At 37.8% G+C, this 26140-nt stretch overlaps 1 long non-coding RNA gene across 2 annotated transcripts in view; it reads right to left on the reverse strand.

The window, feature by feature from the left end:
* Positions 1-799: 799 nt before the first annotated feature.
* The window catches only part of LOC107973394 (uncharacterized), a 31480-nt gene continuing 6139 nt past the window's right edge, over positions 800-26140 (reverse strand). The window contains exons 1-3 of one of the 2 annotated variants that reach the window (XR_002938278.3): positions 14640-14884; positions 6091-6324; positions 800-5331 (exon numbers count right to left, since the gene is read on the reverse strand). This is a non-coding gene — a long non-coding RNA (uncharacterized LOC107973394). Of the gene's footprint in view, positions 5332-6090; positions 6325-14639; positions 14885-26140 lie in introns of those variants that run through there. The other variant, XR_008537451.2, reaches the window with a different exon arrangement.

The raw sequence follows: 26140 nt of genomic DNA on the forward strand, positions 1-26140 counted from the left end.
GGCTGAGGTAGGAGAATTGCTTGAACCCAGGGAGGCAGAAGTTGCAGTGAGTGAGTTGGCACCATTGCACTCCAGCCTGGGCAACAGAGTGAGACTCTGTCTCAAAAAAAAAAAAAAAAAAAAAATTACAAAAATTAGCCAGGCATGGTGGTGGATGCCTGTAATCCCAGCTACTCAGGAGCCTGAGGCAGGGACAACGGCTCAAACCTGGGAGGCAGAGGTTGCAGTGAACCGAGATCGCACCACTGCGCTCCAGCCTGAGAGACATAGCGAGACTCCATCTCAAAAAAAAAAAAAAAAAAAGAATATAAATAGAAAATACAGTGATTCAAATAAGCAATTGTTAGTTCCTCAGATCAGAACTGTGAGTTCTATACTAGACTCTTACATGTTATTTCTTCTGGTATCTTAGCAATGATTCTGAATAAAGATCAGACTCCTTAGTCAGCAGGTGGGATAGTTCTCAATAACAGAAGCTGGGTTCTCAGGGGATCCTGTGGATATGAGGATGAAGGTTAGAAGCACTTGGGACCCTACCTGCAGGTCTGATTTGAGGACAATGAGACCAAGACAGGCAGGCAGCAACTGCTGAGGGGCTGGGGGTGGGAAAAAGGAGGAAACAGGACACAAGAAAATAAATATAAACCACCAGACTGCAGTCAGTGATCAACAAAAGTTCCGAAGTTTATATTGAGAAGATTTCCCTGGTTTGGGGTTTTGAAGAGATTATATAAGGGATTCGGGTTGCTTGATTTTTTTCATTCTTTTTCTTTTAACTTGGTCTCAATTTTTTTGTAAAAAAAAAAAAAAAAAAAAAGAATGTCTTATGTGCGCCTTTAGAACTGGTGAATGAATGAACCTCCCTTTTTAAATAACTGAGATTGTCACTGAAGCACTGTCATCCGATTTAGGCTTAAAAATCTGACACTGAATTTATCCTAGGTGATAAAGTGCAAGTCTCTTGTCTCCTAGAAATGATCAGGCAAGGAAACACCCAGGAGGCCCAGGGCAAAATGCCCTCCTGGAAGCTGGTGGGGTAGGAAGATGCTGAGGCCCAGTATGGTCCCTGGAGCATGCATTCTGTGTGGTGACAGAAATTGTTTGCTTGACCATACATTAGTCAGGCTTCTGAACCTTCTGATAAACGCATCTGTGCACTTTTTGTAAAATTCAGTTTTAGCAAATTACCCTGCTAAGTCAGTTTAGCTGGCAGGAATCCCCGTCCACCATATACTGATCAGGGTCCTCATCCCCCACCATCCCGCAGCTGATGTCAGATAACCTTGGCCTGTGCTCAGCGAGAATCTCGTTAGGTCAGTTTAGCCAGAATCCTCCCTTACCCTTGATGTTCCCTCGTAGTCATTTCCTATCTGCTAACCCCCATCCTCCTCCTTGACTATAATTCCCACTTCCTTGTGCTGGATTCAGAGTTGAGCACAATTGCTCTCTCCCACTGTAAGAACTACTTGCAGTGCTCCTAGACCTACATATGTGAACCTGTTTCTTTAACAGTGACTCACCTGTCTTTTTCTCCTTTCAACTTGACACTAGCTGAGGCTTATCCGCATCAAAGTGGAGGGACTGGCCCCGGGGGATCCTCAGGGCTTCACCTTGATGGCCTGCAGGCTCACATTCCACTTTTTCTGGTGCCTTCTGGCTCCCAGAGTCCAGTTTGCCAAACAAGTGATGGAGGTTGGAAGGAGGGATGAGGTGACAGAGGTGAAGGAGGGTAAATTCTTTTCTAAGCCCTACTTGCCTGACATGCATTTAGGTTTTTAGAAAGGAACGTGACCCCACCCTTTATTTTGTATCTCCCACTTCCATGACCAGCCTTACCTGTAAAAATGGGGCATAGAAGAGCCCCCATCTCCTAGGGCAGTGGTTTTGAGCAGGGGGTCACTGACCAGTAGCACCTTCATCTCTTGGGAACTTGTTAGGAAATTCTGGACTTGGGGTGGTGGATCATGCCTGTAATTCCAGCACTTTGGGAGGCCGAGGCTGGCAGAACACGAGGTCAAGAGATCAAGACCATCCTGGTCAACATAGTGAAACCCCGTCTCTACCCAAAATACAAAAATTAGCTGGGCATGGTGGTGTGCGCCTGTAGTCCCAGCTAATGGGGGGCTGAGGCAGGGGAATCACTTGAACCTGGGAGGCGGAGGTTGCAGTGAACCAAGATCATACCATTGCACTCCAACCTGGGTGACAGAGCAAGACTGTCTCAAAAAAAAAAAAAAAAATTAATTCCTGGAAATGGATTAGCTTGCTGACAAGAGTTATTCCATTGTGTGTTTCTACCTGCAATACCTGAGGATGCCCATTTTCTCACGATTTATAAACTAACTCATTTTATAGATGTAATTTTCATACATTTGGGGGTATCGTTCTAACTTCATTATTATTACTTCAAGGTGTTATTATTTCCCCGTCATCATCATGGTCATTATCATAACTAGTTGGTGCTGACAGTAGTCACCCTGCATTGAGAACTCATGCTCCAGGCCCTTTCCACATAGACTTGATTTAATTCCATTCACTCCTCACAACAATCGTCTGAAAGAAAGAATCACTAAGCCATTGTATAATTGAAACACAAGAGGTGAGTGACTTGTGTGCCCTTGGGCAGGTAATTTAAACACTCTGTGCCCCCAAGTTCCAATAGATAAATGTAAATAATAATATCTTTCTTACCTAATACATGGGGTCAACAGTTAAAGTACTGTACATTTGTGAGGTATTTCATGGCACCTGTGAATTGCTCATGTGATGACATAGTGTGCTTCCAGTGTCAGTGTGCTGGGAAGGAGACAGAATAGGAAGAAGACTGAAAAGATGCCGAGTCTAGTGCAGGGTATCCTGGGGAAAACACCTCCTGTTTGTCCAACAGCGATTGGCCACACATTGAAGACACACTACCTGCCTGTGAACTGGGGTGGCCCTGTTGAAATCTTGTGGAAAGCTTGAGATGCTCCTTAGAGGGTGTTTATCCCTCGAGCTGGCACAAACGTGGTTTGTTGTTCAGTTTTTCCTTCTACTCTGCCTCTATCTGGTACAAAATGGAATTGAAGAGTATATAAACCAGCAAGGAACAATCTGAAATCAGAATGGTGACAATGGAAGAAAGTAATCTTGGTTCAACCCAATGTTCACCTGAAGTCTCTTTATTAAAGACTACTAACAGGAACAAAATTGCATAATAATCTTCCTATGATAATTTCAAGTTCCAGAATTTCTCTATGGAACTTTCAAATTTCACCTCTGTTAACTCATGGAATTTTCCCTAGAATCTGCAAATTACCGAAGTCTTTGGAGGTTTGATGATCACTCACTGGTCAGCGGTACTATAAAAGGATTCTGGGGAGTTTGACTCAGTGGTCAGCAAAGGCTCTTCCGAATCTTCAGTCTGATTCTGAGATTCCCCGGGGAGAACTGGAGGCTTTCTTAACAGCTCTTGATTGGAAAGACCACCTGCTTCATCCTCTATTGCAACAGAAATAGCCATTGTGAAGCTCCATGGGGAGGCACAATGAGTTTTTCCTAGCATGTGTGACTCAGGTCATTTTGTTCTGTGGTTTCCAGTTGTGGGGACTTGGCAAGGTCACACCCTCCCCTGAGCCTCAGTTTCATCACTCAGAAAATGAGGATAACAATTCTACTTGCCTCATAGGATTGTTGTGAAGATTAAATGAGACATGTAAACATTTGCTTATACTAATTTCACACCACTTTATTGTGGAATCAAAGACAGAATTCTTACAGACGTCTTGGTTAGTTAAGAAAACATCCATTCAAAGATTTGATTCACAGGACACCCTCACTGTCTTTCTCTTTTTTTTTTTTTTTTTTTTGAGACAGGGTCTCACTTCGTTGCCCAGGCTGGAATGCAGTGGTGTGATCTCAGCTCACTGCAACCTCTGCCTCCCAGGCTCAAGAGATTCTCCCACCTCAGCCTCCAAGTAGCTGGGATTACAGCCATGCACTGCCACCCCTGGTTAATTTTTATATATTTTTTAGAGACGGGGTTTTGTCATGGTGCCCAGGTTGGTCTTGAACTCCTGGGCTCAAGCAATCCACCTGCCTCAGCCACCCAAAGTACTGGGATTACAGGCGTGAGTCACCACACCTGGCCCTTGCTTACTTTCGTACTTCCCATGAGGCAGGTTACCAAATTGGTGAAATTAACCATAACGTCATTGTGATGGGCAAGCAGATATATTAAAAGCAAAGATACAGCAGGTTAACATTAAATTTTGCTCATCCCAGGACAAACCTGGCCACAGGAGGCCTTTGCCAGTATTCTGAAAAGTGTTGTGACCATCTCCTTTAAAGCTCAGTTAAAGGTTTCTGGCTGGACTCCAGGCTGCTTCAAGCTCTTTACTTGTCTTTATCATTGTTTAAGGAGGGACCCAGACACAGTGTGCAGAGGCCTGAATCCTCTAGACCATTCTCTCTCCACCATGAGTCCTGCCGTGGGGACCTTTCCAGCTCCCTTTGGCCTTATGAGCCAGAAAATCAGGCTAGAGCCTAAAGAGAACAGAAATTTCAGAATCAGGCCTGTTCTGCGACTGTATGGGGGAGCTGAAGGACACAATGGGCTTTCTATATTGGAGACTACCCATCATACTCTCTCTGACCAGGGAGAAAGGACAGATGCTGTGTGATTTTGCAGTCTGTGATTTGGCTTCTCATTCTCGCTGCTCTCTACACCTCATTATTTACTTCACTCCCCTGAAAAAAATGCTCCCTAACAGGCTCAGTACCCAACTTCTGGGTATTGCTGCCCACATTTGCCTTGGTTCTACCTTTTCAGATTGCAGGATCCTGAGGTTTTGCTTGGAGCAACTCAGATTCTCCACTAGATCTAAGATCTCACCTAGTCCTGAGGATTTCCTTAAAGGGAAGGGGAAATTAGATAGATAGATAGATAGATAGATAGATAGATAGATAGATAGATAGATAGTTGCTGCCTTTGCTCTACAGCATCTGCTTGGTGAAGAGGCTCAGGATCTGGATCCTGGCCTCTCAGCTCTCAGGAACCCCATTCCCCCCTGACAGGGGTGGCAAGTTCATCCTATTATTCATTAAGAAATTTGAAAACAATCATTCAGGAATTTTAGGTCAAGAGCTGGAAAACCCCAAGCCTCCGTCACCTGAGCAAAGGGAGATACTGTGAGCACCTGCAGGATACACCCATGTTCCACCACCTGCCTGAAGAAGCCTGTGGTTCTCGTCAGCTTCTCAAGGGTGAAGCGCAGATCATTTTCTGCTTGAGCAGAAGAGCAGACCAAAGAGCTCATTGACTCAAGGAGCATCATGGCAACTGAGCTGCACCTGGAAGAGAAGAATCCAGGGTGTGATCCTCAGCCAAGGCCTGAAGCAATGGGGCCCATACTTGACCTCTCCAGGGTGAGTTGTGACCCAAGTGCTGGGCTTTAGCCCATGAGTGGTCCCTCTTGCCATTTCGTTTCCTCCCAAAGAGAAGCCAGTGTTGGTGATTTCATTTCTCAAAATCTCCTTAGGAGCACAGGTTTTGGTTTGTGCCTTTTTTGGATCAGGTTCCCTGCATTGCAGCTGCTATAATTAAAACTATTAACAACACAGCACCACAGAAGCAAGTTAGTTGCTAATGGAATTTGCTGATAATGCTGTCTTCTAGAGACCACTCTAGTAACTGGAGAGCCTTGGTGTAGAGCTGATGATAAAACCTGTTCCTGCTTTTGTCAGTCATGAGGAGCATTTCCTTTCTAGACAGAGGAACTGAAACCCACATGCCAGCCCAAATTTACCAAAAGCAGTCACTGGAATACTCATCACACCATCATGTCTCATCTTATCCCTTTCGTTACCTTCAAATACGGCCCCATTTCCTCAGGACCAGAACTCCCTTATGTGGGCAGCAGGACTAAGGCCCTTGAGTTACCTGTAGTGACTCCTCATCAAATGGAGGAATATGCCAGTATTTTCAGCAAAACATGAATCTGATGAAACACTGACTGAACTGTCTCCTAGTTTCAAAGCAAATTATTACCACTCAGGGCCTCTATTTAGGGCAATCAGAGTCAGAAGTGGGAACACATCTTGTCCTCCTACCTTGATTAACGGTAACTCTAGTTGCAGGATGATGGTCAGATCCTCTCTCCTCTAATGTGCAGTTGTGAAGGATTTAGGCTCCACTGCTCCTGCATTTGGGTGGGGCCTGAATCACTTTCAGTCTAGCACAGGCGGGCCACTTCAGGCCTTCCCACCTCCATCAGCATCCTTCAATCCTCCCCTGACATCTCTCATTTATGCTTCCTATTGATTCAGAGATCCCATCCTGAGTGGCTAAAAGAAACATTCATTAACCTTTCTACAAAGTCATGAATAATCCATGGATTACATTGAATTCATCCCTACTAAAACCATCTTCAGAAATTCAGATGTAGTAACCTTCTTTCTGAATTTTTTTTTTTTTTTTTTGAGATGGAGTCTTGCTCTGTCACCCAGGCTGGAGTGCAGTGGCATGATCTCAGCTCACTGCAAGCTCCACTTCCCGGGTTCATGACATTCTCCTGCCTCAGCCTCCCAAGTAGCTGGGACTACAGGCACCTGCCACCATGCCCGGCTAATTTTTTGTATTTTGTTTAGTAGAGACGGGGTTTCACTGTGTTAGCCAGGATGATCTCGATCTCCTGACCTCATGATCCATCCACCTCGGCCTCCCAAAGTGCTGGGATTACAGGCGTAAGCTACCGTGCCCAGCCAAGTATTCTATTCTTAATGAACACATATATGCACAATATATCTATTTTTTATAATATATATATTTAGAATTGAATGTCAGAGTACATATCAGTGTTGGAGGAAGAGAATAAGGAGGAAGCACAGAAAGTAAAAAGGAAAAATAGGCACCAAAAAAGATTTGGAGAATGGCAGATGGCCAAGGAGATGCAGCTGGGAAGTGCCTCTTCCATGGAGAGGAACATAATATCTAGTAAACCTTCACATTTTAAACAGATCTTTTGAGAGAAAACACTGAAAGTTGACACAGAGGTGACACAGACACCATGGTTGAAGAGGGAAGAAATGGGGCAGTCTGCTCAGAGTCACTAGACACCAGGACTGGCCCATATACCCTGAACAAACCCAAGGAAGGGGTGAGTGAAGGAACCCTGGGACACTACATACCCATAATGTATCTCTGAGATAGTTACAGGAGTTTCTACGACCCTCATAGATCTTTGGACTGGTAGGAGAGCTGCCTCGAGCACATGCAGAGGCACAGTTTGAACCCACACAGAGCCCAGAAGGCTTTGTTGTGCTGTGCAGCTGCAGCAAAATGCAACCCTAGGTGCCCATCCCACAAGTCTCCATTTCATACTGAGTGGCTAAGTTCCTGCTGTCTGCCAGGCTGGGAGTGAACCACGCCTGGCCGGCTCACATGCCCAAGATAGGCCCCATCACCAATGCTGTGTGATTAAGTTGCATCTGGTCCACATGCCCCCTTGCCTGTCAGCCCCTTCCCAGACCTCATGCCTGGTCACGCCTGCAAGAGGGTGTCCACAGCACAGCATCCACTGCATAGCTTGAGTGTTTTGTTGACAGCCTGGGAAAAGCTCACCACCCTGTCCCCAAATCACAGCCAGTGCTTGAAGCTTAGAGGCCAGAGGACAAATCCGTGAGCCCAGTCCCAACTCCCCAAGACTCAAGTATACCACCCAGGGACATTGAGCTGAGATTTGTAACCTAATCTCAAGTGAAGGAGGATCCTCCATAGTCAGAATGCAGAGAAGGGTGTGGTATGGGTTCTCATGGGGGCATGGGAGCTGGACGCCCCTCCCTTTGCAAGACCAGACCACGAAGGGTATGGCCTGATGGTGGTAGCTTCTTTCCCAGGGAGTGTCCTGGCACAGAATGCCTGGAGCAGCTCAACAATGTGGGAGCAGATGGCTTGGGGAAAGCCTAGTTGGTTGGGCTTGCCGCCAGGGCGAGTGTCTGTGGGAGATCTGCTGGGTCAGGGGAGTGTAAGCTAGGCAGACTCTATGGTTGCCTGCTGGGCTGAAAATCATGGGCTGCAGACTCCATACTGGTGTTGCACCCATTGTGCCACTGCCCTGCCGGGAGATCCTCCACCCTTGAAATACTGCATCATCAGAGTAACTGCAGACATACCCTAAAACCTGCTCTGACTTTGGTAAGCACAGTGGACTGGTGGGTCTCTGGAGAGTTGTGTGTCCCTAGAGATGTAATCCTCAGTGTGGACCATCCCTAGGGGAAGGGGGAGTGCAGCCTGCCAAAGCACAACATGAGACAAAGAAAATGCGGCCATGGCATAAGCCACTGAAAGGAGCACCACCAAGGCCCAGAACCAGACTTGGAGAAGGAATTATGTCTCACCTCCATCTCCCCTCCCCAGTGCACTGTTGCAGATGCAAAAATAGCTCTTCCCATAGGGGCCCAGAAAGAATGCACTGAAAGAAGTTGTTTCTCATGATTCTCCAGTGAGGGCAAGCATGCACCAAGACCCCACCTGCCAGCTCTTACTCTTAAGTCCATCTACCAGATTGAAGTTTGAGTTATACTATCATATAAAAATACATTGCTAAAACAAGCAACATCTGTGAAAGCCACTGCAGCAACCTATCTGTAACCAAGGAACATATATGGAAACTTCACCCTCTGCAACTACCCAGAAATGAAGCCAATCAATCACATACACCACAGTCATACTTTCAAAGAGAATAAAAAATATAAAAGCCCTGTGATGGTTAATACTGAGAGTCAACTTGATTGTATTAAAGGGTGCAAAATATTGTTCCCGGGTGTGTTTGGAGGGTGTTGCCAAAGGAGATTAACATTTGAGTCTGGACTAGGAGAGGCAGAACCACCCTCAATCTGGGTGGGCACCATCTAATCAGCTGCCAGCATGGCTAGGACAAAGCAGGCAGGAGAAGGCAGAAGAGCAGACTTGCTGAGTCTCCTGGCTTTCATCTTTATCCTGTGCTGGATGCTTCCAGTTCTTCAGCTTTTGGACTCTTGGACTTACACCAGTGGTTTGCCAGGGGCTCTCAGGCCTTCAGCCACAGACTGAAGGCTGCACTGTCAGCTTCCCTACTTTTGAGGTTTTGGGACTCAGACTGGCTTCCCTGCCCCTCAGCTTGCAGATGGCTTATTGTGGGACTTTACCTTGTGATCGTGTGAGTCAATGATCCTTAATAAACTCCCCTTCAAATGTACATCTATCCTATTACTTCGGTACCTATAGAGAACTCTGACTAATACAAACCCCATCTAAATGAATCAAATTCAAAAAAGAAGTGTCAACTCCCGCAGATGGAAAGGAATAAGCACAAGAAGTCTGGCAATACACAAAGCCAGAGTGTTTTGTGATCTCCAAAGCCTCTCACTACCTCCCTAGGAAAGGATCCTGACCAGATGTAAATGTCTGAAATGAGACACATAGAACTCAGAAGATGGATGTCAAGGAAAGTCAATGAGACATAAGACGAAATAGAAATCCAATGCAAAGAAACCAGAAAAACAGTCCAAGATTTGAAAGACAACATAGTTATATTAAGAAAGAGCCAAACTGAACTTCTGGAACTGAAAAATTCACTAAATAAATTTCAAAATATAGTTGGGAGACTTAAAAACAGACTAGGCCAAGCAGAAGGAAACATTTCAAAGCTTGAAGACTGATTCTTCAAATTAACCCAGTCATGCAAAAATAAAGAAAAAATATTTTTTAAAAAGACAAAGCCTTCAAGAAATATGGGATTATGTAAAGAAACCAATTCTACAACGTATTGGTATTCCTGAGAGAAAAGAAAGAGTAACCAACTTGGAAAACATATCTGAGGAAAAAATTCAAGAAAATATTCTCAATTTTGCTAGAGATGTTGACATGCATACACCAGAAATCCAGAGAACCCCTGTTATATACTATAAAGACTGCCATCCCCAAGACACATAGTCATTAGACTATCCAAGGTTAACACAAAAGAAAAAACAAATCTCAGACACAGCTAGAGAAAAGAGCAACACTACCTACAAAGGGAACCCATCAGACTAACAGTGGACTTCTCAGAAGAAACCTTACAATCCAGCAGAGATTAGAGGTCTATTTTTAGTACTCTAAAAGGAATGACATTCCAGCATAAACATTCATATTCTTCAAAACTAAGCTTCATAAACGAAGGAGAAATTGAGTCTTTCTGAGTCAAGCAATCGGTAAGGGAATTTATCACCACCAGACTAGCCCTGCAGAAATGCTTAAGGGAGTTCTAAACGTGGACATGAAAGAACAATACACAGAAAAAGCGCAGTTAAGTACATAGTCCACAGATTCTATAAAGCAACTACACAATTGAGACTGCAAAGAAACTAGCTAACAAAACTATGACAGGAACACAATCTCACATATCAATGTTAACCTGGAACATAAATGGCCTAAATCCTCCACTTAAAAGACATAGAGTGGCGAATTGGAATAAAAAAATCAGAATCACCCATCTGCTCTCTTCAAGAGACCCATCTCACAAGTAATGACACTCATGGGTTCAAAGTAAAGGGATAGAGAAAGATTAATCATGCAAATGGAAAACAAAAAAGAGCAGGAGTTTCTATTCTCATGTCAGAGAAAACAGATCTTCAGCCGAAAACAGAAAGAAGGACAAAAAAATGTTATTGCATAATGACAAAGGGCTCAATTCAATAAGAATAATTACCTATCTTAAATAAATATGCACCCAACATTAATTGGAGCATCACGATACATAAAGAAATCACTACTAGACCTAAGAGGTAGACAGCCCCTCAGTAATAACTGGGGACTTCAACACACCACTGACAGTGGTAGATAGATTATTGAGGCAGAAATCTAAACAAATAAATTCTGGACTTAAATTTGCCACTTGACCAATTGAACCTAATAGACATCTACAGAATACTCTACCCAACAACCACAATATATATATATATATTTCTCATCTTCACATGGAACATACTCTAAGAGTGATCACATATGCAGTCATAAAGCAAGTGTCAAGAAATAAAAAAAATCAAATAATATCAAGCATCTTCTTGGACCGCAGTAGAATAAAAATAAAAATCAATAGCAAGAGGAACTCTAAAACACAGACACGCACACACAAACACACACGGAAACTAAAGAAATTACTCTTGAATGACTTTTGTTTGGGTAAACAATAAAATTAAAGCAGAAATCCAAGAATTTTTTAAACAAATGAAAATAGAGACACAATGAACAAAAACCTCTGGGATGCAATAATAGCAGTTTAAAAAGGAAAGATTATAGTGCTAAATACCTACATCAAAAAGATAGAAATATCTCAAATTAACAACCTAACATTGCACCTAAAGCAAGTAGTAAAACAAGAAAAAAAACTATATCCAAATATAGCATAAGAAAAGAAATAACAAAAATAAGAACAGGAATGAATAAAATTGAGACTCAAAAATCCACACAAAGGATCAACAAAATGAAAAGTTGGTTCTTTGAAAGTGTAAACAAAATTGATAGACTGCAAGCAAGATTAACAAAAAAGAAAAGATCCAAATAAGCACAATCAGCAATAACAAAGGCGACATTCACTCGAGTCCCACAGAGATTCAAAAGATTCTCAGAGACTACTATGAACATTTCTATGTGCACAACTAGATAATCTAGAAGAAATGAATACATTCCTGGAAACACACAACCTCCCAAGATTGAACCAGGAAGAACCTGAAACACTGAACAGACCAACAATGAATTACAGAATGAATTGAATAAGTAATAGAAGCCTGGGACTAGATGAATTCATAGCTGAATTCTACCAGACATACAAAGGGGAGCTCATGCCAATCCTACTGAAACTATTCCAAAAAATCGAGGACGAGAGATTCTCCTCTAACTTACTCTACAAAACCTATATCATCCTGATACCAAAATATGGCAAATACTCACACAAAAAACAAAACCCTAGGCCAATATATCTGATGAACATAGATGAAAAAAATCCTCAACAAAGTACTTGCAAACCACATTCAGCAGCACATCAAAAAGATAATACAATATCAAGTGAACTTTATTCCTGGGATGTAAGGGTTGTTCAAATATATGCAAATCAGTTAATGTGATTCACCACATAAACAGAATTTAAAATGAAAAAAAAAAAAAACATAAGATTATCTCCACAGATGCAGGTAAAACATTTGATAAAATCCAACATGCCTTCATAATTAAAACCCTCAATAGACTAGGCATTCAAAGAACATACCTAAAATAATAAGAACCATCTATTGACAAACCTAGTCTACATTATACTAAACAGGCAAAAGTTGGAAGAATTCCCATAAGAACAAGAACAATACAAGAATATCCACTTTCACCATTCTTATTCAACTTAGTACTAGAAGCCCTAGCCAGAATGATCAGACAAAAGCAAGAAACAAAAGGCATCCAAATAGGAAAAGAGGAAATTAAATTTTATTTCTTCACTGATGATAGGATTCTATACCTAGAAAACCCTAATGATTCTGACCAAAGACTCCTAGAGTTGATTAAAAATTTCAGTAAAGTTTTAAGATAAGAAATCAATATACAAAAAGCAGTAGTATTTCTATACAATGCAATATTCAAACTGAGAACCAAATCAAGAACACAATCCCATTTACAAGAGCCACAGAAAAAAAAAAAAATAGAAATACTTAGGAATACCTCTATCCAAGGAGGTAAAAGATCTCTTTAAGTAGAACTACAGAACACTGCTGAATGAAATCATAGATGACACAAACAAGTGGAAAAATATTACATGCTTATGGATTGGAAGAATCAACATCATTAAAATGTCTTTACTGCCCAAAGCAATCTACAAATTCAGTGCAGTTCCTATCAAACTACCAAAGTTATTTTTACACAGAATTAGAAAATCAATTCTAAAATTTGTATTTAACTAAAAAAGAGCCTGAATAGCCAAAGCAATCTTAAGCTAAAAGAACAAAGGCAGGAGCAACACATTACCTGACTTCAAACTATACTACGAGGCTACAATAACCAAAATAGCATGGTTTGGGTACAAAAATAGACACATAGACCAATGGAACAAAATAGAGAATCCAGAAATGAAGTCCCATACCTACAACCAACTGATCTTTAACAAAATTGATAAAAATACAATGGGGCAAGGATACCCTATTCAATTAATGGTGCTGGGAAAACTGGCTAACCATATTCAGAAGAATGAAATTAGACTCCTGTCTCTCACCATATAAAAAAATTAACTCAAGATTGATTAAAGACTTAAATGTAAAACTTTAAACTATAAGAAGCCTAGAATTAGACCTAAGAAGCTCTTTTGGATATTGGCCTATGCAAATAATTTATGACTAAGTACTAAAACACAACAGCAACAAAAACAAAAGTTGACAAGTGAGACCAAATTAAACTAAAGAGCTTCTGCACACTTGCATGTTATATTGCAAATATGAAATAGCAAAGACATGGAATCAACATTGATTTCCAACAATGGTGGATTGGATAAAGAAACTCTGATGCATATACACCATGGAATACTATGTAGCCAGAAGAAAGAATGAAATCCTTTCCTTTGCAGTAACATAGATGTGCCTGGATGCCATCATCCTAAATGAATTAAGATGTAAACAGAAAACCAAATACCGCATGTCCTCACTTATAGGTGAGAGCTAAACTTTGGGTACACAGGAGCAAAAGGATGGAAATAACAGACACTGGGGACTCCAAAACAGGGGAAGGAAGGAGGGCAAGGTTTGAAAAGCTACTTATTGGGTACTATGTTTACTATTCAGATAATAAGTTCAATAGAAGCCCAAACCTCAGCATCATGCAATATGTTCATGTAACAAATGTACACATGCATGCTTAATCTAAAATAAAAATTAAATAATCAAATAAAATGATTTCCATGAATAAAATGGTAGATATGATTATGTGGAAAATGCTTTACTATTTATTATGTGGTGAATAATTTAATAATATTTAATAAATACATGAATGAAAAATAGCTACAACTGTGTGTTAGGATTTCAATAATTTTTTATTTCATTCCTAATAACTTTTATGTATTATTATATACATAATAATATATATAGTTAATAATAACAAAAACAACATGGTATTGAAATAATTTCCACCCAGACGGAGGATCAATATATTTAAGTGACTACACTACTCAAGATAAAAATCATTTATCAAACAGATCAAAGTCATTTACCTGCTTTCCTTTTTATAGGTCCTAGGAACATACGTGCCACAGACAATAAAACATCACTTCCCCCATCCCACTACTTTGGACTTCATTTAACATCTTTGGGTAGAACAGAAACTGTTGATAAGGTGAGTTTTGTTTTATAGACAAGAGAGGAAAATGGATACTTTGTGTGGTCTGGGCCTTAGAAACAGACTAAGATCTTTTTTTTTCTATTTTGCTTTTTTTACTAGCATAAAATATTAATTGGCAAAACATCGAATACAAGTTTCACTATCATAAAATCAAAACATTTAAGCAATATTCCAAAAAAGATTTGACAAAAACTAGCCACCAAGAGCACAAAAATTACACATCAACACAAAGCATAAAAAATGTGAACTTTCAAATTAAACAGTCAAAAACATGTACCTGCGTGATCACCTCCACACCTTGACTGCCTTCGTCTGCAGCACGCTGCTGGTAAAGGCTGCGTGGCTGCACCGTCGTCCCCTAACCTAACATTGCTTTCATCTGGGAAAATTCGCTTGATAGCCAATTAAGCCATGGAGGCTATTACATTTACATGGAGGCTACGCACAATCTCAGGGGAGGCTCAAACAGCAGTTCGTTCCTCACACGCACTGTTGGGTGCAAAGGGCACCTGGAGAGTGAGGGAGACCTGGGCGCTTTCCTGCGGGGCCTTGGCCACGCGGCCGTCGCCCGCACCCTGTCCCTTGCCTGGCAGGGGACACAATATTTGTACAGATTATGGTATAATTTGAATGATTTTCTAATCTACTTATCTTAATTTATATAGTTTATTTAAATGTCAAGGCAGAGAAATACATTGATCATGTTAAGGTCACGTGATGCGGTGGCGCAGTAATGACTTCCTGAGGAAACAGAGAAATTGGATGTTTTGTGATTTAGCTATGTGCACTAAACTTATTTTCCATGTTTTGAGAGCACATTAAACATTCACGTACAATGTGGGAATAGGCTGGCTCGTAACCAAAACGTCCAACCCAGTGCCACCCTTTGAATCGCTGTGAACACCATCCTATTGCGGTTCAGAGAAAACAAGGAAGGCTGCGAAGCCCGGGGCTGAGTTCAGGCAGCTGCAGCGCTTGGGCCAAGGTAGCTCTGCTCTCTGGTCTGAAGCCACGTGGCCCCACCCCGGGGCGGCCTGGCTTTTTTATATTGCTTATTGCTGTGTTTGGCATGCCATTCAACCCATCGGGATGTTGGATAGTGACTTGAGAGCAATCCCTAGATTTGCCCTGTCGGGATGTTGCATACTGAGTTCGGAATAAGCCCTGCTCAATTAAGGCACTATCACTAGGAGGAGGCACTGATTCCCGCCTTTCAATGCTGTCTATTGGTGAAAGAGGAGTTGGATGGCATCTGGGAAATTAGTATCACTTCTACTTTTTCTTCTTTTCTTTTAAAGGTTAAAAATACCTTGTATTAGTTAATACTGCTATAAAATATGAATATCCAAATCTCTGTGGCTCAGTAAAATAGATTTTTTTTTCACTCAGAGAAAGTTCAGGTTCACCCTTAGTAACCCAGGCTGACAGAGACTCTTCCATTTTCTATACATAGCTTCCCCAATTGCCCAGAGAAGAGTGGAAAGATTTTATAGGTGACTGTACACAAGAATAAGAACTTAGTACCTAGTCACTAATTTACTCGTTGAATAAACATTTATGGAGCTTAACGTATTAATCACTAGGCAGACGCTGGGACACAAGAAAAATCTTTAAGATATGTCACTGCTTATTACCAATAATGTTCTAGTGAGTAACCAGAGTTAATAACACGACTAATTATAGTATTGTAAATATAATTACAGTTCCAATAAGACATACACACACAGAGAACAATTTTATCTGGTGGTTGAGGAAATCTTTATTGATTTAAGATATCTTTTGATGAACAGGATTTTTCAATAACTATCAGAAAAAGAATGTCTATGACTTATTTTTAAAAACTATTTTCTTATCTGCCTTGCATATCTGACACTTTCATCTCCTATCTTCCTTGAATACAATATAGAACCTGACATTTCTTTCCTTTCAAAGATCCTTAGAGCATTTCCTACATTTAATCTGAATGTCTTTCTCAGTAATTTTTCCTATACAAGCAATTATGGCTACATTTTCTTAATATAATCATGAAAAGGTGAGCAAAACTGAAAATTTAATTTGGAGAATAGATACGAAACATATTCAATTAATTCAAGTTGTTGTTAGGCTGCATATGTTCAGCTTTCAGTGAAGATGAACAAATGATGATAAATGAGAAACTGAAAGAAAACAAACCAATAGGTGTTTTTAAAGAAACAATATTATTAAAGTGCATGTGTTTTCTACTGAATGAAAGCAACATAGACCTTTTCCTCACATTGGTAGTTAGTAAGATATATAAAAACAACTTTGAAAAGAACAATTAATACAGGTTAATGAATCATTGTGAAAAGGGGATAACACACTTTATTCTAGCAATGATCTGCAAGGTGTTAAAAGTTAAAAAAGATGAAGAACAATTGAGTAGTTATTTGATCATAGTGTTTATTAAATTGCTTTTCCTGTATCTGGAAAGCTTTACAGAAATGTCTTCAACAGAATAACTGTGTTAAAAGCCAAATGAAATGCATTATGAAATATGATTCTTCACTTGGTGTGCAGGTATAATCTCAGGTGTAATTCAGACAAAGAGGCAAATTCAATTTTAAAGTTCCATTTGTTACAATTTGATGATTGTGATTAAAGAACCATAAAAATTTTATCTTTGACATTTCATTTTTTCCTCACAAAAGCGTTCTACTGCAATTTTCTTAGTTTTCTTTCCTATTAACTGTGGTGTTACCTATAAATGCTGGATTTCTCTGTTTTACATGCAACAAATCTACAATCAACTATTTCTGGAACACCACTTCATCTTAACAACAAGGACCCATAAATATTTTTAAAATTCAAAATGTTATATATAAAACGCTAAATGATACACATAATACATTTCTAAGTAGTAATTACGATTATGCCCATAATTATACCCATAATTTAAAAATATGTTACCTGAAGTAAATTATTATACATTTTATGTTGGAAGTGTTCATTTATCTTTGATCTCTGTTAACACATTGTACTATGTGGTAATAATATAAACTGCCTTACTGGATAGTGATGTATCTTTGGTTTCATATTGTTACTGGACTAATATTCCAACACTATAGATAGTGAAATTTAACATTGAAACAATTTGATAATGCCATCAATGAATCCAGTTTTTAAGAATGGGATCCATTTTCTAGAATTGAGTATATAGATACTTCATGAGATATCTTATCATGCATCCTAAACCAAACCAACCTCTTCCCCTGACTGTCTTACAGTGTATTATTATTATTTTATCCACTGCAGCAACTAGTACATTTTTCAGAACCTAGTAGATATTCAGTCATTGTCTATGGAATACATGAACACATTCTGAATTTGGACAGTCATCATTCTTGGTGTTTTAAAACAAACACTTCCTGAATTGCATCCACTATTTTCTAAGAAGCCCTAGGAATTCATTGAAGGAGGGTATGGGTAAGTTGGGGGTGAAACTGTAAAGATGTAGGTCCTCCTCCCAAAACTTCTTCAGCGTATCTTCATTGCTGTTTGTTTGCTTGCTTGCTTGCTTATTTTAAAAGAGATCTAGATATAGTCTAATAAGAATTGCATAAATGTGATGTTCCACAATGATTCTAACTTACATGGTGCAAAATAATAAAATATTACATTCTAGCTGTTTGTAGAAAACCATGGATACTATAAAGGATCTAGATTTTCTCTCTCCTTTCCTCCTAAGATTTATTCACTCAGCAAAGACTTACCTGGTGACTACTTAGTGCTAGACACTGTTTTAGATACTTGGGCTATAACAGTGAAAAGAACAGTAATTGAATTAACGAAAAGTTCATTTTAATTAGCTGTACGGTAAAATAGGAAACTAACAAAAATAAAATATAACATGTCAAATGGCAATGACTGCTCTGAGAAAAATAAAGGAGAATAAGAGGTTCTAAATTATTATATATGGCCAATATTACCAACATATTATAGAAAGAAATGAGTTCATAATGTTTATCAGAGAATTCCATGAAAATCGTTAAATTTTTCTAGAAAGCCAGGCACTGATAAGAGAATAAACAAACAGACAACCGATTTTAATTTGATCTTCTCTTACAGGTGCAGCTATGATCTGCCATTGTATATAATATAAAATTAAAAATTGTTTATATTTCACTCACGTTAGCATATAATGTTCTTACTTTTTTTTTTTTTTTTTTTGAGACAGAGTCTTGCTCTGTCACCTAGGCTGAAGCACAGTGGCACAGTCTCAGTTCACTACAACCTCCACTTCCCGGGTTCAAGTGATTCTCCTGCTCCAGCCTCCCAAGTAGCTGGGACTACAGGCAGGCAACACCACGCCTGGCCAATTTTTGTATTTTATTAGAGACGGGGTTTCACCAAATTGGCCAGGCTGGTTTTGAACTCCTGACCTCAGATGATCCGCCTGTGCCTCGGACTCCAATAGTGCTGGGATTACAGGCGTGAGCCACAGTGCCCGGCCAACGTTTTTACATTTAAATATCAGACATCTATCAGATTCCTTTCTCCCTACAACAAACATTGTATGCTTTTCGATAGGCATAAGATTTTGTTTTCATTCAGGTTGAATTCAACAAGTATTATTTAGCAGTTCATTGCATCTATCCATTTACCCAATAGAGGAAGTATACAAGATACAAATGAATAAAGTGTAATAATTCTTATACTATTTGCCCTTATGTCATGTAACTGCTCCATGTTTGTATTCCGAAAACCTAACTGGGAGGGAAAACTCAGAAAAATAGAATAAAAAGTATTATATATCTCATACATCCTCATTTTAGAATATTCTAGGGGTACAGATCAGTATAAATAAAATACTCTGGTAAGTGCCCACCACATCATCTGTTTGTCATTCTTAGACCCAGAGTATACCATTCTTTTAAGAAAGAAAACTTGCTACTGTACCTCCTACCCAGTAACATATATATCACATATCATATATATACCATAACATATATATCATATATCATATATACACATATCATATATCTCATATATATAACATATTTGCTACTGGTTAGGAGTAACACTCAGAAAATCACACTTAATAATGTAGTACAATTAGGTATAAATTCACTTAGTATTTTTAAATTTTACGTGCATTCCTATTTATATGAATGGTCATTTAAAATCACATCTACTGACCCTGATAGCATTAAAGGCATAAGAGGTACTGAGGATATTAATTTAATTTTGTTTACAGCTATGCACAGATATTTTTAGTTCACTCAGATTTAATCCAGTAGTCTATTATTTGATTAACTGTACAGCTATCAAATCATTCAGGACTCCCACTGTTTCAACAACGAGTGGAAAAATATTTTTTCATTTATGTTTATATGCAGCTATTTGTAGTCTAAATTAATATCCTAGCAATTGATGGTGAAATTAAAATTATTTCTGTCAGATATGGTAATTTGATGACAGTGGATAAGCATGGGAGTAAAAGAAAGTTTTGAGGAAGAGGGGACAGTTTTTGTTTACTTAATGATTATTCCAAAGATGTTAAGTAAACATTCTATAGAATGCTACAGATAGTGGAATACAGCATTGAAACAATTTAATAATGTAGTCATTGAATCCAGTTTTTAGAAATGGGATCTATTTTCTAAAACTGAGCATACAGACACTTCATGAGATGCTTTATCACGCATCCTAAACCAAACCAACCCCTTCCCTTGACTGTCTTGCAGTGCATAGGGCATCTCTACACTCTAGGAAAGAAATTATCAATCTGTTTATATGCCACTTATAAAATCATACTTAATGTACGATTAGGCATAAATTTACTTGCATTTTTAAATTTTGTAAAATGTTAACGGTAAGTGTTCTTGAAAAATATTTCTGAGAATATTTTCCAAAAAATGAACAAATTTTAATACATAAGGGACAATATCTTTGTAGTGAATTGATTATCAGAGTGTAATGTGGTATGTTCTGATTATGTTACATAATATTCTAATTAGCAGAAAATTCTGAATAAGTGAATTTAGCAAAATGTTTAGAGGTCAAGAAAGCTGTTTTAGACTGACTATGTTTTCTGACCCAAATGTAAGAAAGAACCCAATAAAAAGAGGCAGCCAGATAATGCTGTTGTTTGCAAACTTAAACAGAAGCTTGCATGTAATTTATGACTCAAAGAAAAATAAAAATAGAAGTTATACTTTATTTAGAACTTAATGACAGTGAAAAATTACACATAAAAAGGAAGACTGTTGAATACAGCAAAAGCTGGAATTATATAAGAAATATAAACATAAACACACAAAATAAGTGTAAATTATAATGAAGTAAAATATATCAAAGCGAAAGAAGGAAGTAGTACAATAAAAAATAAAGTTGATTCTTTAAAAACCATAGTTAAATAGACAAATTTCCAGCCAGATTGTTTACCAAGTAAAGAGAAAAAGAAGGAGATAGATCAAAAGACACAAGATGATGATGAAAAGAGGGTCAGCACTTATAAACGTAGTAGAAATTTAAGCCATAATGAGCACAAGAAAGCATTATCAACTTACTTTTGAATATATAAAATAAAGACACTTAAAAAAACTGAACAAAAATGACTTACTAGTTTTAAAAGAAAAAAAAAAAATCAAACATCTATCCTTCCAAAAGTATAGACTTCAAAAGTATAGTCCCAGATGGGTGAACATAAACCACACTTTAAGCAAGAACTCTCCATTATAACTGCTTGCAATTTTAGAGGATACCAGCCACACTCCTGAACCAGAGCTTGGCACTGGCTATTCCCTCTGGAACACCCTTTTATTTCCTTCTCTAAGCAAAGACATGGAATCAACCTAAATGCCCATCAGTGGTCTGCTGGATAAAGAAAATGTGGTATATAAACACCATGGAATACTATGCAGCCATAAAAAGAACAAGATCTTGTTCTTTGCAGGGATGTGGATCTAGTTAGAGACCATTATCCTTAGCAAACTAACACAGGAACAGAAGATCAAACGCTGCATGTTCTCACTCATAGGTGGGAGCTAAATGATTAGAACACACGGACACATAGAGTGGGGGACAACACACACTGGGGCTTTTTGGAGGGTGGAGAATTGGAGGAGGGAGAAGATACAAAAGAATAACTAGTGGTTACTAGGCTTAATACTGGGGTGATGAAATAATCTGTACAACAAACCACCATGATACAAGTTTACCTATGTAATGAACCTGCACTTGTACCCCTGAACTTAAAAGTTAAAAATGAATGAAGCCTGTCAGAACCACCCATTTAGCAGTCTAACATTTTCCCTAGTATTCCCAAACCCCTTTGCCTAGCCAACATTTTCCACAGCACTTTTTGTCTTCAAACTACTGGACTGAAGCAATCTGGCTTAGCTTTCTGAGTAGCTGGAATTGCAGGTGTACCAGTGTGCCCAGCCACAGTTTTTTCAAGGCCTGTTTAAGATAACAGGTTAGAGAAAATCGAGATAATATTTTGAGGGGGAAGAAGGTAAAATCAATTAAGACAGGGTGCACAGAGTACTTGAATGGTACAGATAATGTTTATCCTTTGTACTAAATGGTGTGTATGTGGGAACTGATTATATTATTTTGACAGTTTGTAGTCATATTATATACATATGTGTATAAATAAAAATAAAAGAAAAAATATAAGCTAAATTTATAGATATATTAATTTTATTTAAATATAACAAAGATATGCCAGTATTCAAATGTCTGCAATGATTCTTAAAATGCACAGAACCTGTGTTTAGGTACAGTATCACTGTTCATCCAGCCTTCATTCACTCGAATCTACTCTTATCTAAAATTTGTACTGTAAGTAAAATTACATTCTGTATGACAGAAAGCAAATTACAATATTAGAACAACATTATGGAAAATTGGCATAACATTGTACAATCATCCATTACTTTATTATTTATCATTTTGCAACTTTTTATTATATTAGTAAAAAAAGTCTAACTGTACTTAATAGCTAATACATATATTATTTGATATTTTTAAAGACCATTATTAAAATAATAATAATTTGGGGGTGAGAAGGCCTATTGAAAAATGACCAACATGGAAATCATTAATAAGTTTGATGCAACAAATATTTGTGAGTCTTATAGTTAAAAATGTAAAAATTCATTATAAACAAAACTAAAAGACAATAATATGCATTGGGAAATATTTGCAACATTTACTTCAAGGGTTGATGTCCTTAAGAGAATTTTTACAAATTAATAAACATTTAAAAAGGTGAGGAATGGCAATAGCTATGAGAGACAATTTACAAAAACATAAAAATATGAAAACTGTTTAATCTGTAAGTACATCAATAAAAATTTTATTATAGTAGTTATTTTATCTATTAAATTAGGAAAGGTCAATACAATTGGTAATCTTCCAAGCAAATATAGGGGAGAAGGGCTTTCTCATACACTTATAAGAATATTATTTTGTTAGAATGCAATTAAATAAACACTTGGTAAAAATCTATATCCTTTGTCCAAACAATTTCAGTTCTAGACCTCTAGAATCCACATATACATATACATATATACATACATATACACACACACATTCACACCTATATATTAACAACTCAAATCCAACTCCAACTCTTTTGTAAGTAGTATTTTGTCCAACAAATAAATTTATCTCAAATTCTTCTTGACTTTTCTCCATTATAGAGCCAGCAATTCTACGTGTAACTCTACCTCTAATTCCTTTATTTGCATTTATTTCTGCTTTCAAACCCTTATATGAGGCAAGTGGGATTAATTTATTTCATTACCTTAACTAGATTCATTGCTTTACTTTGTCAAACTCTGATTGATTTGCTCAACTCAATCTTATGTGTTCAAGAACTTAATGTGGATTCCTGTTCCACCTTATGAAAGTCTTTTCCAAAAACTTGCTAAATTCTTGACTCAAGACATTCCAGTCAGTAATGCATTTCTCTCCTCAAATACAATGGAACTGTGTTCTAATAAATACTCTTCAACAATGTGCAGTTATTTCTCCACAACTATCAATTCCCCTTTAAGCAGAATTTTACTAAAAATGGCTTTATCCTTCTGGGGATAATCAGTAAAATGGCAATTGGTGGGTGAATTAAAAATATATTAAAAGCAGATGGCAGAACATGAGTGCAGATTTTTACTACAAAGCCTAGGAAAAGCAAAAGGAACTTGAATAGAGAAAATGCAGAAAAGTCCTCCTTTGGCTATTAGGACGGAGAGAGCAGAAGTATGCTTAGAGCTTCAAAGAGTCTGACTCTTTGCAACTGTTTATCTTAGGACTTTAAGGAAGTAAAAGGTGCAAGTGAAACATTCTGGATTATAAAATAGAATCTGACACAGAGGATTCAACCCAGTTAATATGCATGTTGCTTACATGGAAATGCTGAGAAATTTTTAGCAAATAGATAGAAAATGACAGATGGTAGGTATATAGAAAATAATTGTAGGAAAAAATGTAAAATGAAGACGTATGGTATTCCTTTTATATTTTATTTTGTTAATATGTTGCCCATATTGCTTTATTTCAAAGAATGCAAAACGAAAAAAGTAGTTCCTTCCTAACTTCCCCTGCAGCCTTGTCTTGTGGAGCTTGTATTTTACTTCATGAGAAATGCCAAGGAGATGTCATTTAAGCTGAAACCTCCAGCAGAATTAGCCACCATATTTGGGAAAAAGATGTTTCCAGAAAAAGAAAGAGCTAGTATAAATGTCCTTAGGCAAGAAGGAGCTCACGATGATTGAGGAACAACAACAAAAAAGATTATTTCACCCAAGAAAAGTGAATTGGGAGTACAGATATAAATGATGAGGTCTGAATATGATTCATGGGGCAGGTCACACTAGGGTGTTTGGGTGTGGTCTAAATGAATGCGCGGCATGAGTTGTTTTAAGGAGAGGAGTGACATGATTTGACAAGTTCTTAAGAGATCCCTTTGATTACTCTGGGGAGAATAGAAATAAAGTAGCAGAAATGAAAGCAAAGGGAGATAGTAGGAAATAATTGCACATTTATAAGCAAGAAATGATGTTGGCTTGGACTCTGGTTATAGCAACAAATAAAGAAAAAAGGAAATACTGAGAAGAGTTGATTGGATTTGCTGACATTCTCAACATAAATGGAAGTCAGTATTTTTTCTAATAAATATAATATGCGTAAATATTTTTAAATATTTAATTCTTTTACCACTAATGGGGCACGAGTAGACTTCAGGGAACATGCCAGTACAGAACCATATAAATGTGATCATTGGTAGAGATAGGAATTAATAGGCATTTGAATGTCTCCCTCAACCTGGAATACCACAAATAAAGCTCTTTGCTTTTCATGTTGCATTGTTATCATACCCGATAGTTTTCTGCCATTTTCAGTTACTTAATATTATGTTTTGCCTCAATAGATTATAGTGCTTTCTCTTGTTGTGTTATATTTGCAGCAAATATTAGTGAAGTTTTAAACTTCAATATCACATCTAAAACAAAACAAAATTGTTGCATATTATTTTCCATTAAAACGTGAGACCACTATGACAAAAAGAGCTAAACGTGTCATGAAATGACTTACATTGGATGAAAGTATATGCAATATATTAAGAAATAATCTCTGACTTTATAGTTTTTTATTTGTAGTTTTTACTAGAACATGAAATCAATATGTGAACCCTGGCTGGAGTTTGCATCTAAATGTAATAAAATAAAAGAAAGTTTAATATTATCATTGAAGCATTAATGTACATTAGCGAGCTGGACTATATAAAATAAACTTTATTATATTTAGCATTTGATTTTTATTTATGTATATTATAAAATGAATATAGTTTATATTATAATAAAAATAAAAGAAGTAGTATGTTAACTAATTAGTATAAGATGCTTACAAACTACATATCTGCCTAAATTTTTGACCCATGAAACTTCAATGATTTGTGTTAATGTTAAGGCCTACATTTGTTATATATATATATAATTAGGGGAGGAATTGTTAATTCTTTCATTTTAAAAATTTTAACTTTACAAAGTTGACTATACCTGTGGCAGAACACTGCAACAGCTATAAATAAATAAATAACTTTTATTTTCTGTGGAGCTCCCAGAATTATGAATCATTCTGTAGATTGAGATTTGCCAAGGTCCTTTTCTTAGAGTTGCGAGAGCATAGGAGAAAGTCAAGGGAAATAATAAGCAGCACTTGATTTCCTTTACCACAGTGGATGGGCTTCTAAAACCAAATTACCTGACTATAAATCCAGATCTATCTTCTGCGGGCTACGTGATTGTGGATGTTACCTCTTCTGTGCTTCAATTTCCTCATCTGTAAAATGGAATTATAGCCTACCCTATTTTGTAGTATAGTGAGGATAAATAGAATGAATGTATGTAGTTCTTAGAATAGAGCATGGCACGTGATAAGTGGTCAATAAAATATTGTTTACTACTAGTTATGTAACAGTCACTTCACACATAATAATGATTTAATAAAGGAATAAGAAGAATGTAGAGCACAGCTTCTCAACATTGGCACTATGACATTTTGGGTCAGACAATTATTTAATGCAGAGGGGGCTATAGGATGCTTAGCAGTGTCTCTGGCCAGTAGTGTACCTCCTCCTCTCCAAGTTTTGACAATCACAAAGGCTTCTAGACATTGACAACTATCCCCTGAAAAGTAAAATTGTCCCTGCTTGAGAACACAAATATAAAGTAACCACTCAAAGATTACATTACTAATTTTAATTGAATTTGACCAGCATTATGAAATAAGCATAAGCTTAAGTTTCTA

The sequence above is a fragment of the Pan troglodytes genome, chromosome 8 (genome assembly GCF_028858775.2).
Source record: "Pan troglodytes isolate AG18354 chromosome 8, NHGRI_mPanTro3-v2.0_pri, whole genome shotgun sequence".
Lineage (NCBI taxonomy): Eukaryota > Metazoa > Chordata > Mammalia > Primates > Hominidae > Pan > Pan troglodytes.